Source organism: Microtus pennsylvanicus, chromosome 2 (assembly GCF_037038515.1).
Source record: "Microtus pennsylvanicus isolate mMicPen1 chromosome 2, mMicPen1.hap1, whole genome shotgun sequence".
Lineage (NCBI taxonomy): Eukaryota > Metazoa > Chordata > Mammalia > Rodentia > Cricetidae > Microtus > Microtus pennsylvanicus.
In genome coordinates, this window is record NC_134580.1 from 99,635,987 (window position 1) to 99,646,313 (window position 10,327).

The 10,327-nt window shown below is 43.9% G+C and overlaps 2 protein-coding genes across 3 annotated transcripts in view; one reads left to right on the forward strand and one right to left on the reverse strand.

Moving 5' to 3' along the window:
* The window catches only part of Tp53bp1 (tumor protein p53 binding protein 1), a 90,150-nt gene that overhangs the window by 78,360 nt on the left and 1,463 nt on the right, over positions 1 to 10,327 (reverse strand). The window lies entirely within an intron of this gene.
* The window catches only part of Serf2 (small EDRK-rich factor 2), a 233,729-nt gene that overhangs the window by 53,553 nt on the left and 169,849 nt on the right, over positions 1 to 10,327 (forward strand). The gene's annotated exons all lie outside the window — the stretch shown is intronic.

Genomic DNA, 10,327 nt, shown 5'->3' on the forward strand with positions numbered 1-10,327 from the left:
TTGGCTTTTTTTGCTTTATGTTTAAAAACCACCTATGAGTGAGTACATGTGATAATTGTCTTTCTGGGTCTGGGTTACCTCACTCAAAATAATGTTTGCTAGCTCCATTTTCCTGCAAAATTCAAGCTGTCATTATTTTTTTTCTTCTATGTAGTACTGCATTGTGTAAATTATCACATTTTTCTTATTCATTCTTTGATCGAGGGTCATTTAGGTTGTTTCCAGGTTCTGGCTATGACAAAGCTGCTATGAACATAGTTGAGCACATGTCCTTGTGGCACGATTGAGCATCCTTTGGATATATACCCAAAAGCGGTATTGCTGGATCTTGAGGAAGGTATAAGTTGTCATCAGTGGTTTTGATTTTGGCCATTCTTACAGGTCAGACCAGGAGATCAGACATGGTACTGGCATAAGAACATACAGGAGGACCAATGAAACCGAATAGAAGACCCGGATATCAATCCACAAATCTTTGAACATCTGATGTTTGATAAAGAAGGAAAAAATAGGGCTGGAGAGATGGCTCAGCAGTTAAGAGCACTGACTGCTCTTCCAGAGGTCCTGAATTCAATTCCCAGCAACCACGTGGTGGCTCGCAATCACCTGTAATGATATCTGGTGCCCTCTTCTGGCCTACAGGCAGGATACTGTATAAATAAATAAATAAATAAAATCTTAAAAAAAAGAAGCAAAAAATATCAAATGGAAAAAAGAAAGCATATTTAACAAGTGGTGCTGGCATAACTGGATATCAACATGTAGAAAAATGAAAATAGACCCATATCTATCACCATGCACAAAACTCAAGTCCAAATGGATCAAAGACCTCAACATAAAGCCAGCCTCACTTAACCTTATAGAAGAGAAAGTGGGAAGTACACTTGAATGCATTGGCACAAGGAACCACTTCCTAAATAGAACTCCAGCAGCACAGACACTGAGAGAAACAATTAATAAATGACAGCCTACAGAATGGGAAAAGAGCCGGGCGATGGTGGCGCACGCCTTTAATCCCAGCACTCGGGAGGCAGAGGCAGGCAGATATCTGTGAGTTCGAGACCAGCCTGGTCTACAGAGCTAGCTCCAGGACAGGCTCCAAAGCCACAGGGAAACCCTGTCTCGAAAAACCAAAAAAAAAAAAAAAAAAAGAATGGGAAAAGATCTTCACTAACCCCACATCAGACAGAGGTATGATCTCCAAAATATACAAAGAACTCAAGAAATTGGACACCAAAAGATCACATAATCCAATAAAAAAAAAAAAGTACAGACCTAAACAGAGAACTCTCAACAGAGTAATCTAAAATGGCTGAAAGACACTTAAGGAAATGTTTAACATCCTTAGTCATCAGAGAAATGCAAATCAAAACAACTCTGAGATTCCATCTTATACCTGAAAGAATGGCCAAGATCAAAAACACTGATGACAACTTATGCTGGAGAGGTTGTGGGGAAAAGGGAACATTTTGGCACTGCTGGTGGGAATACAAGCTGGTACAACCCCTTTGGATATCAGTGTGGTGATTTCTCAGAAAATTAGGAAACAATCTTCCTCAAGACCCAGTAATATCACTTTTGGGTATATATCCAAAGGATGCTCAATCGTGCCACAAGGACATGTGCTCAACTATGTTCATAGCAGCTTTGTCATAGCCAGAACCTGGAAACAACCTAAATGACCCTCGATCAAAGAATGAATAAGAAAAATGTGATAATTTACACAATGCAGTACTACATAGAAGAAAAAAAAATAATGACAGCTTGAATTTTGCAGGAAAATGGAGCTAGCAAACATTATTTTGAGTGAGGTAACCCAGACCCAGAAAGACAATTATCACATGTACTCACTCATAGGTGGTTTTTAAACATAAAGCAAAAAAAGCCAACCTACAAACCACAATCCCAGAGAATTTAGACAACAATGTGGACACTAAGAGAGATTTACATAGATATAATCTACATGGGAAGTAGAAAGTATAAAAAAAAACAAGATCTCCTGAGTAAATTGGGAGCTTGGGGACCTTGGGGGAGGATTGAAGGGGAGAGGCTGGGAGGGGAGAGAAAAATGTAGAGCTCAATAAATATCGTGGGGAAAAAAAAACATAATTAAAAGAAAAAATCCTATACTGTGTTTATTTCTTAAGAAAATCATGTTATTTATTCTGTAAAATTTGCCACATAATTGCCACAAAATAAAATTTTCTGATTAGATTTTTTTTTGTTCGTTTGAAACAGGGTCTCAATGTATGTATCCCTGGTTGGCCTGGAACTTGCTACTAGGACAAGCTGGTCTTGAACTCACAGAGATCCTCCTGCCCCTGCCCCTGCCCCTGCCCCTGCCCCTGCCCCTGCCTCTACCAAGCCTGGCACTCATTTAACTTTTCTTTTCTTTGACATACCGATCCCTTTGACATATTTTATAGCTGACTCACGGCCGTTGTTATCTTATGCCCCTTCCCAGAATGCAAGCTCCGCAAAAACAGGGATCTTTGCGCGTTTCATTTGCTCTTCACTATGAAATGAAGGAATGGGTGCCAAATGTTGTGCTAAGCATATCTCCATGTAGAATACTATTGTTATAATTTTAAAAATTAGCTAGGCGGTGGTGGCGCACGCCTTTAATCCCAGCACTCGGGAGGCAGAGGCAGGCCGATCTCTGTGAGTTCGAGACCAGCCTGGTCTACAAGAGCTAGTTCCAGGACAGGCTCCAAAGCTACAAGGAAACCCTGTCTCGAAAAACCGAAAAGAAAAAAAAAAAAGAAAGAAAGAAAAATTAATTATTTTATGTGCATGGGGGGGTTTCTGCATGTATGTCTATGCACCATGTGTGTGCCTGGCGCCCACATAGGCCAGAAGAAGTCATTGGATCCCCTGGGACCAGAGTTACAGACAGTTATCAGTTACAGGCAGATCTCTGTAAGTTTAAGGCGAGCCTGGTCTATACAGTGAATTTGAGGCCAGTCAGAGTTACATAGTGACAACCTTTAAAAAAATTATTTTTAGGGCTGGAGAGATGGGCTTAGGGGTTGAGAGCACAGGCTGCTCTTCCAGAGGTCCTGAGTTCAATTCCCAGCAACTACACGGTGGCTCACAACCATCTGTAATGAGATTTGGTGCCCTCTTCTGGCCTGCAGGCATACATGCAGACAAAACACTACATACATAATAAAAAAATTTTTCAAAAAAATTTTTAATTGGGGCTGGAGAGATGGCTCAGTGGTTAAGAGCATTGCCTGCTCTTCCAAAGGTCCCGAGTTCAATTCCCAGCAACCACATGGTGGCTCACAACCATCTGAAATGAGATCTGATGCCCTCTTCTGGCTGCAGACACACAGACAGAATATTGTATACATAATAAATAAATAAATATTTAAAAAAAATTTAATTAATGTGCATATGTGTGTGTATCTGTGTGAATGTATGCCATATTTGTGTGTGTGTGCTCTCAGAGGTCAGAAGAGAGCATTGGCAATCCTGAAGCTAGAGTTACAGGCAGTTATGGGTTATCCAATGTATTTCCTGGGAACCGAACTTGAGTCTTCTGCCAGAACATCAAGTGCTCGTAATAGTTGAGTCATCTCTCTAGTCTCTGTTATTATAATTTTAACAACTTATTTATTGATTAATTTTATTTTGGTTTTTCCGAGACAGGGTTTCTCTGTAGTTTTGAAGCCTGTCCTGGAACTAGCTCTTATAGACCAGGTTGGCCTCAAACTCACAGAGATTCGTCTTCCTCTGCCTCTTGAGTGCTGGGATTAAAAGTATGCACCACCACTGCCTGGCTTAAATGACTAATTTAAAAATTTAAAAATGCTACTAGCATGTGTGCGTGTGGGCACATATATGCCATGCATGCATATAGATGTCATAAATTGGTTCTCTCCTTCGACCATGAGTTCCGGGGATCCAACTCAGGTTGCCAGGCTCACGGCCAGCACTTTAACCACTGAGCCATTTCACCGGGCCTTCTGAGTCTGACTGTATAGAGGCGGAAGCTGGCGCATGGAGAAGGTGAGCAGCTGGCCCAAGGTCACGCAATTCACAAGCAGGGAAATCGCCTTCACAGGAGCCGTGTTTAAATTACATCTCTGGAGTCCTTTGTGGAAGGAGACAAAACCTTATTCCACAAATAAAGGGAGACATAAAGGTAAGCACAACGAGATAAGCCCTTGGATGAGAATTAAGGAGAAAGCATTCGAGGAAAAAGGGACCCGCTGAGCGCTAGAGGTGGTGGGATGACTGAGGGACAGGCAAGCGGCAAAGCTGGATGAAAGGTGCCCTAGGACAGGCACTGAAGGGGACAGTGCTGCCCGCGCCCTGTGGACGTGTCGGTAATACTATCTTCCTGATCTGTAAGGACTCCCAGCCTTCATTTTAATTTATCACTCTACTTTGGAAAAAAAAAGGTGGTGGGGGGAATCACCACTAAAATAGATTATGAAAAGCTAGCACATGTTTGAATAAAGACATAAGTCTAAGTTTCAAGTTTTCATTAGACTTTCAAGTTTCAGAGTTCATAGTATCTTATTCTGCAGGCAGATAACTACTTAATAGAGGCAAGGCTCCTAATTGCTTTGGGGAAGGATCTTCAAATAATAACCGATGAGAAAAAGTACTTGTGATTTTGCGATAGCCGAGCATTCCCGGAAAAAACAGAAACACACTTCATGAATATTCCCGGGAGAGAGGGAAATGTGCAGAATTTGACTCACGTAGTCAGGGCCTCCAAACTAAGCTACACCAGACACACTATTTCCAAAACCACAAAGAGTGCCCTGTGGTCGGGCGACAGTGGCACACACCTTTAATCTCAGCATTCAGGAGGCAGAGGCAGGTGGATCTCCGTGCATTTAGGCCAGCCTGGTCTAAAGAGCTAGTTCCAGGACAGGCTCCAAAGCTACAGAGAAACCCTGTATCAAAAAAAAAAAGAAAGAAAGAAAGAAAGAAAGAAAAGAAAAGAAAAGAAAAGAAAAGAAAAGAAAAGAAAAGAAAGAAAAGAAAAAGAAAAAAGAGTGTCCTGTTTAAGAAACAGCTTTCCTCAGACTGAAGGCATTTTGGCTCAAGCCTGAAATTTTATTTTATTTATTTTTGGTTTTTTGAGACAGGGTTTCTCTGTGTAGCCCTGGCTGCCCTGGAACTCGTTCTGTAGACCAGGCTGGCCTCAAATTCACTGAGCTCTGCCTGCTTCTACTGGGATTAAAGGCTAGCCTGCAATTTTAACTTTAGAAAGGAGGAGAGTCTAGACAGGGCTACATGCCAAAACCCTCTCAAAAACAAGACAAAATCAAAACAAAACAAAAACCCCCACAAACAAACCAAAGTCGGTGTGGGGTGGGGAGATGTTGTAGAGGGTAAATTGCTCACCATGCAAGCATGAAGGCCTGAGTTTAGACACCCACAACTCACACAAATCCAGACAGGGTAGAATGTACCTTTAATTCCACAACACCTAGGGAAGGAAGCAACAGGGCAGTCTCCAGGAACTCACAGGCTAGCTAGCCTGGCATATGCAACAGTAGCAAGAACCTCTGTTTCAAACAAGATGGAAGGTAAGAACACACACACACACACACAAACACACACACACACAAACACACACACACACACAGAGTTATCCTACCCGGTCAGAAGGCTATTGTGTTAGTGTTTGAGTTTAGAAGGGCTTATACACTGTTGGTGGGAATGTAAATTACCTAGCAACTATGAAAATCAGTATGTAGAGCCCCCCACATAAGACTATATGATCTATACCACTCCAGTAGGGAAAGGGAAATGTCTTCATCTTTTTTTCTTCACAATGCTCTGGAAGAGAAAGAGACTTAGTGTTCTACCCATACCCTTATGTGAGCAAGTCAAAATCAGGAAAATCATTCAGTAAATATTTATTGTGGGTCTACGCTGGTGGCCAGATATAGGAATAAATGCAAAGCTTCTCTTTAGTCCCAGCACTAAGGAGGCAGAGGCAGGCGGATCTCTGTGAGTTTGGGCCAGCCTGGTCTACAGAGCGAGTTCTGGGACAGCCAGGGCTACACCGAGAGACGCTCTCTTGAAAAAGCAAAACAAACAAACAAACAAAAAATAACAAATAAAGCAACGTTCCTTCTCTCCTCAATCTGTCCGAGATTAACTCGTGTCTTCTCAGGGTCTGACTCCAGGTCTTTATGGGTGAGCCAACTGCTCATGCTAGAAGGTGACCCTGTAACTGCTGGGATGCATTATGGTCGTGGTATTTTTTCCCCAAAGCCAAGGATAAACCTCTGACTCAGCAATCCTGTAATCTGACACCCTTCTCTCTGTATAAAGAATGCTTTCCAGGCAGAACCAAACCCAGCACAGGGTGGGAATCTGAGCTCCCTTTGAATATTTTGGTTGGTAAGATCGTGCCACCTAGCACAGCAGGCTGAAGTTCTGCCTCATTAACTCAATTAAGACAACACGCCACAGACTTGCCTATAGGGAGATCTTAATTTTCTTAATTGAAATCCTTCCCAAACCACTCTAGCTCATGTCAAATTGACATAAAACTACTCAGGACAGGGCTCTTGTCTACCTTGTTTGTTTTTAATTTGTTTATCATTCTAGTGTGTGTGTGTGTGTGTGTGTGTGTGTGTGTGTGTGTGTGTGTATGTCTACACAGTATGTGCAAGTCTGGAACCCATAGAGGCTAGAAAAGGCCCTGAAGTTACAGATAGTTGTGAGCCACTATGGAGAGGCTTAGATTGAGCTCTGGTTCTGTGGAAGATTATTCAGTCTCCTGACCCCTGGGCCATCTCTACAGCACCCCCCAGTCTCCTGACCCCCAGGCCATCTCTACAGCACCCTCCCAGTCCCCAAACACCTTTTAAAATTGTTTTGGTTTTTAAGACAGTGTCTCTCACTGAGACATGGAGCTCACTAATTAAGTTAAGCTAGTTGGCCAGCAAAAGCCAAGGATCCTTCAGTCTCTGCCTCTTTAAGTGCTGGGATTACCAGCATATACCACTATGCTGGGCTTTTTATGTGGGTTGTAGAGAGGAAACTGATTCTCACGCTTACATGGCAAATACTTCCTGGACTGAGCTATCTCCCTAGTTCTCCAGTCTTTGCATTGGGTACAGGCCAGCGCAAGCCTAAGGAAGAGTCTGTGCTAACGTCTTCTTCCTCTTGCACTAGAGGACTTCTCTTTCAGCACCGTTAGAGATGCTTTCTGTGAGGCAATGGACCTTCCATACACATAACTCCAAGGCATTAGTTGTACCTTACATCTGTCATAGGGAACCCTGTAGGATCATCTGCTATGGGCAAAGGGGTCCACAGTTACATAACACTAAAGGGGGCTCCACAGCCACCCAGAACAACCGTAAGTACCTCCCACTTACGAACACCACAGGTTTCCAACAATCCTTTGGGTGGATCTTCGATTTGTTCTTTGTTTTGTCTTTGTTTTGAGATGGAGTGTAACTATGTAGTCTTGGCTGGCCTGGAACTCACCATGTAGTCCAAGCTGGCTTTGAATTCAGAGGTCCACCTACTTTACTAGGACTAAAGGCCTGCACCACCACACACCAATAGACGGGCCTTTGAGTAACATTCTTTTTCTATATGGCTTCTGCCAAAGCAGAAGTTTAAACTTAGACACAAAATAGGTAAAGACCTATTGTTTTAAAATGTACTTTGCCTTCATTTATTCGTTTTTGTGAGACAGGGTCTATTATGCAGCAGCACAGAGTAGCCTTCCACTTGCTGTGTAACCAGGATGACTTGAACTCCTGATCTCTCTACTTCCAACTCCCAAGTGCTGGGATGCCAATGTGTGGCAGCATTCCCTACTCTTCTTCACTCAGCTGCCTAAGTCTTTTCATATATGTTTTCTCCCACCTTTAATCCCAACACTCAGGAGGCAGAGACGGATCTCTGTGAGTTCGAGGCCAGTCTGGTCTACAAAGCAAGTTCCAGGATAGCCAGAACTGTTACACAGGGAAAAAAAACAATCAATCAATCAATCGATCAATTCTGGGGCTTAGGGGTTGGAGAGATGACTCAGTGGTTAAGAATGATTGTTGCTCTTGCAGGGGATCAGAGTTTGTTCTCAGCATCCACACTGGGCCGCTCACAATCACATTTGATACCAGGATTTTTTAGTGTTTTTTTGGGGGGGGGGCCTACAAGGGTACTCAAACCCATGTGTTCAGACACACACACACACACACACACACACACACACTAAAAAAGAATCTTCCAAGGCATGTTTGGGTACACCTTTAATCCCAGCACTCAGGTAAATCTCCAAGTTTGAGGCAGCCTAGTCTACATAGTGGGTTCATTTAAACCAGGGCTGTATAAGGAGACCATTTAAAAAAAAAATTTGGAGTACACACATGCACACACTCTGGCTTTCTTTACAGAGCACATTGTACAACTGTTAGATGTATAATTTAACACCTAAGAATATACTTTTGTTGGTGGAGCTTTGCTTGTTTGAGGCAGGGCCTCACCCTGTAGCCCACTCTGGCCTTGACTATAACAATCCTCCTGCTTTGTCCTCCTGTGTGTTGGAATCAGCAGACACGAGCCACCACTACACCCAGCTTAGAAAATATTTTCTGGGGGCTGGAGAGAAGGCTCAGTGGTTTAAAGCACTGACTGCTCTTCCAGAGAACCCGGGTTCAATTCCCAGCACCCACATGGAGTTCACAACTGTCTGGAACTCCAGTTCCAGGGGATCTGGCACCCTCATACACATACATGCAGGCAAAACACCAATGCACATAAATCAAACAAATAAAACATTTTCTGGTACTATAATGATGGTAATGGAAACATCACCCAGAAGAGAATGATGAGGAGATACCTGGAGCCAATCTTTCTATGACATTTTCTGCCTTTGCCAAAGGGACCCACTGAGTACTTACTCATCCAGAACACACATGATTTTAGCACCATCACAGTCTGCATCTGCGGCCATAATTACTAAGACTTGATTCTAGCAGGGTCTGAAACCAGAGTCCTACATTTCTGCGCCTACCATCTGATCTACGTGTGGTTCCTCCTGCGCCATTTGCATCTACTGTCTAACCTCTGTCCTTAACTGCTGCTGTCCCTTACACAGAGACCCTCTGCTACTTGAAAGCCTCGGCTCTCCTGTTGCTATGGAAACGGTCCCCTTCCTCTCCCCACAATCCATTCTGGCTCCATGCGCTCCTCTTTATGGCTGTAGTAGAAACAGGACTGAGCATTTCTCCACGCTGGTTTCCAGATTCAGGTCTGTAAGTGGCGCGTGTGTGAAGAGGCACCCTGCGTACCACCCGATAGCCTCCCAGTATGGCTTTCCTGACTCTGCTATGAAAAGGATATCCACAGCCATGTCTCACACATTTACAGAATACAGGGACTGGCTGGTGACAGGGCCAGGGTTTAACAACCAGAGCACGGAAGCCGGGCGGTGGTGGCGCACGCCTTTAATCCCAGCACTCGGGAGGCAGAGGCAGGCGGATCTCTGTGAGTTCGAGACCAGCCTGGTCTACAGAGCTAGTTCCAGGACAGGCTCCAAAGCCACAGAGAAACCCTGTCTCGAAAAACAAAAACAAAAACAAAAACAAAAAAAAAAAACAAAAAACAAAAAACAACCAGAGCATGGCTCACTGACAGCCTTGTTTTTTTGTTTTTTTTTTTTTTTGATTTTTCGAGACAGGGTTTCTCTGTAGCTTTTGGTTCCTGTCCTGGAACTAGCTCTGTAGACCAGGCTGGTCTCGAACTCACAGAGATCCGCCTGCCTCTGCCTCCCGAGTGCTGGGATTAAAGGCGTGCGCCACCACCGCCCGGCTACTGACAGCCTTGTTGTATCAGACATTATCACTCTTTTCTATCTTTGTGGGGAGTGGGATTTCATGTGTGTGCATGCTTGTTAGGGAGAGAAGACAACGTGGAGGGCTGTTCCTCAGACACCCTCTACTCCTTTGTTTAAAACAGCAGGGTCTCTCATTGGTCTGGAACTTCACCAAGAAGGCTAGGCTAACTGGCCAGCAAGCTTCCAGGGACCCACCTGTCTCCACCCCCTCCTTCCACCTCACCACTGTGCCTGCCTGGCTCTTTAGGGTTCTGAGAATCGGAACTCGGGTCCTCAAGCTTGCAAGGGGAATACTTCACCACCTGCACCATCTCCCTAGCCCCTCTTTTCTTTGCCATCTCCAAAGTACAAGGTAAATGGAAGAAAAAGCATGTATTGCTGGGCCTAGGGATGGGCCTTCTGTCTGATACATATGATATGATACATTCAACAGAATGAATCGGGGTGTTGTAGTGGCAGAGACACTTTGAGGAATGGGGCAGGGAGGGGGAGGGAAAG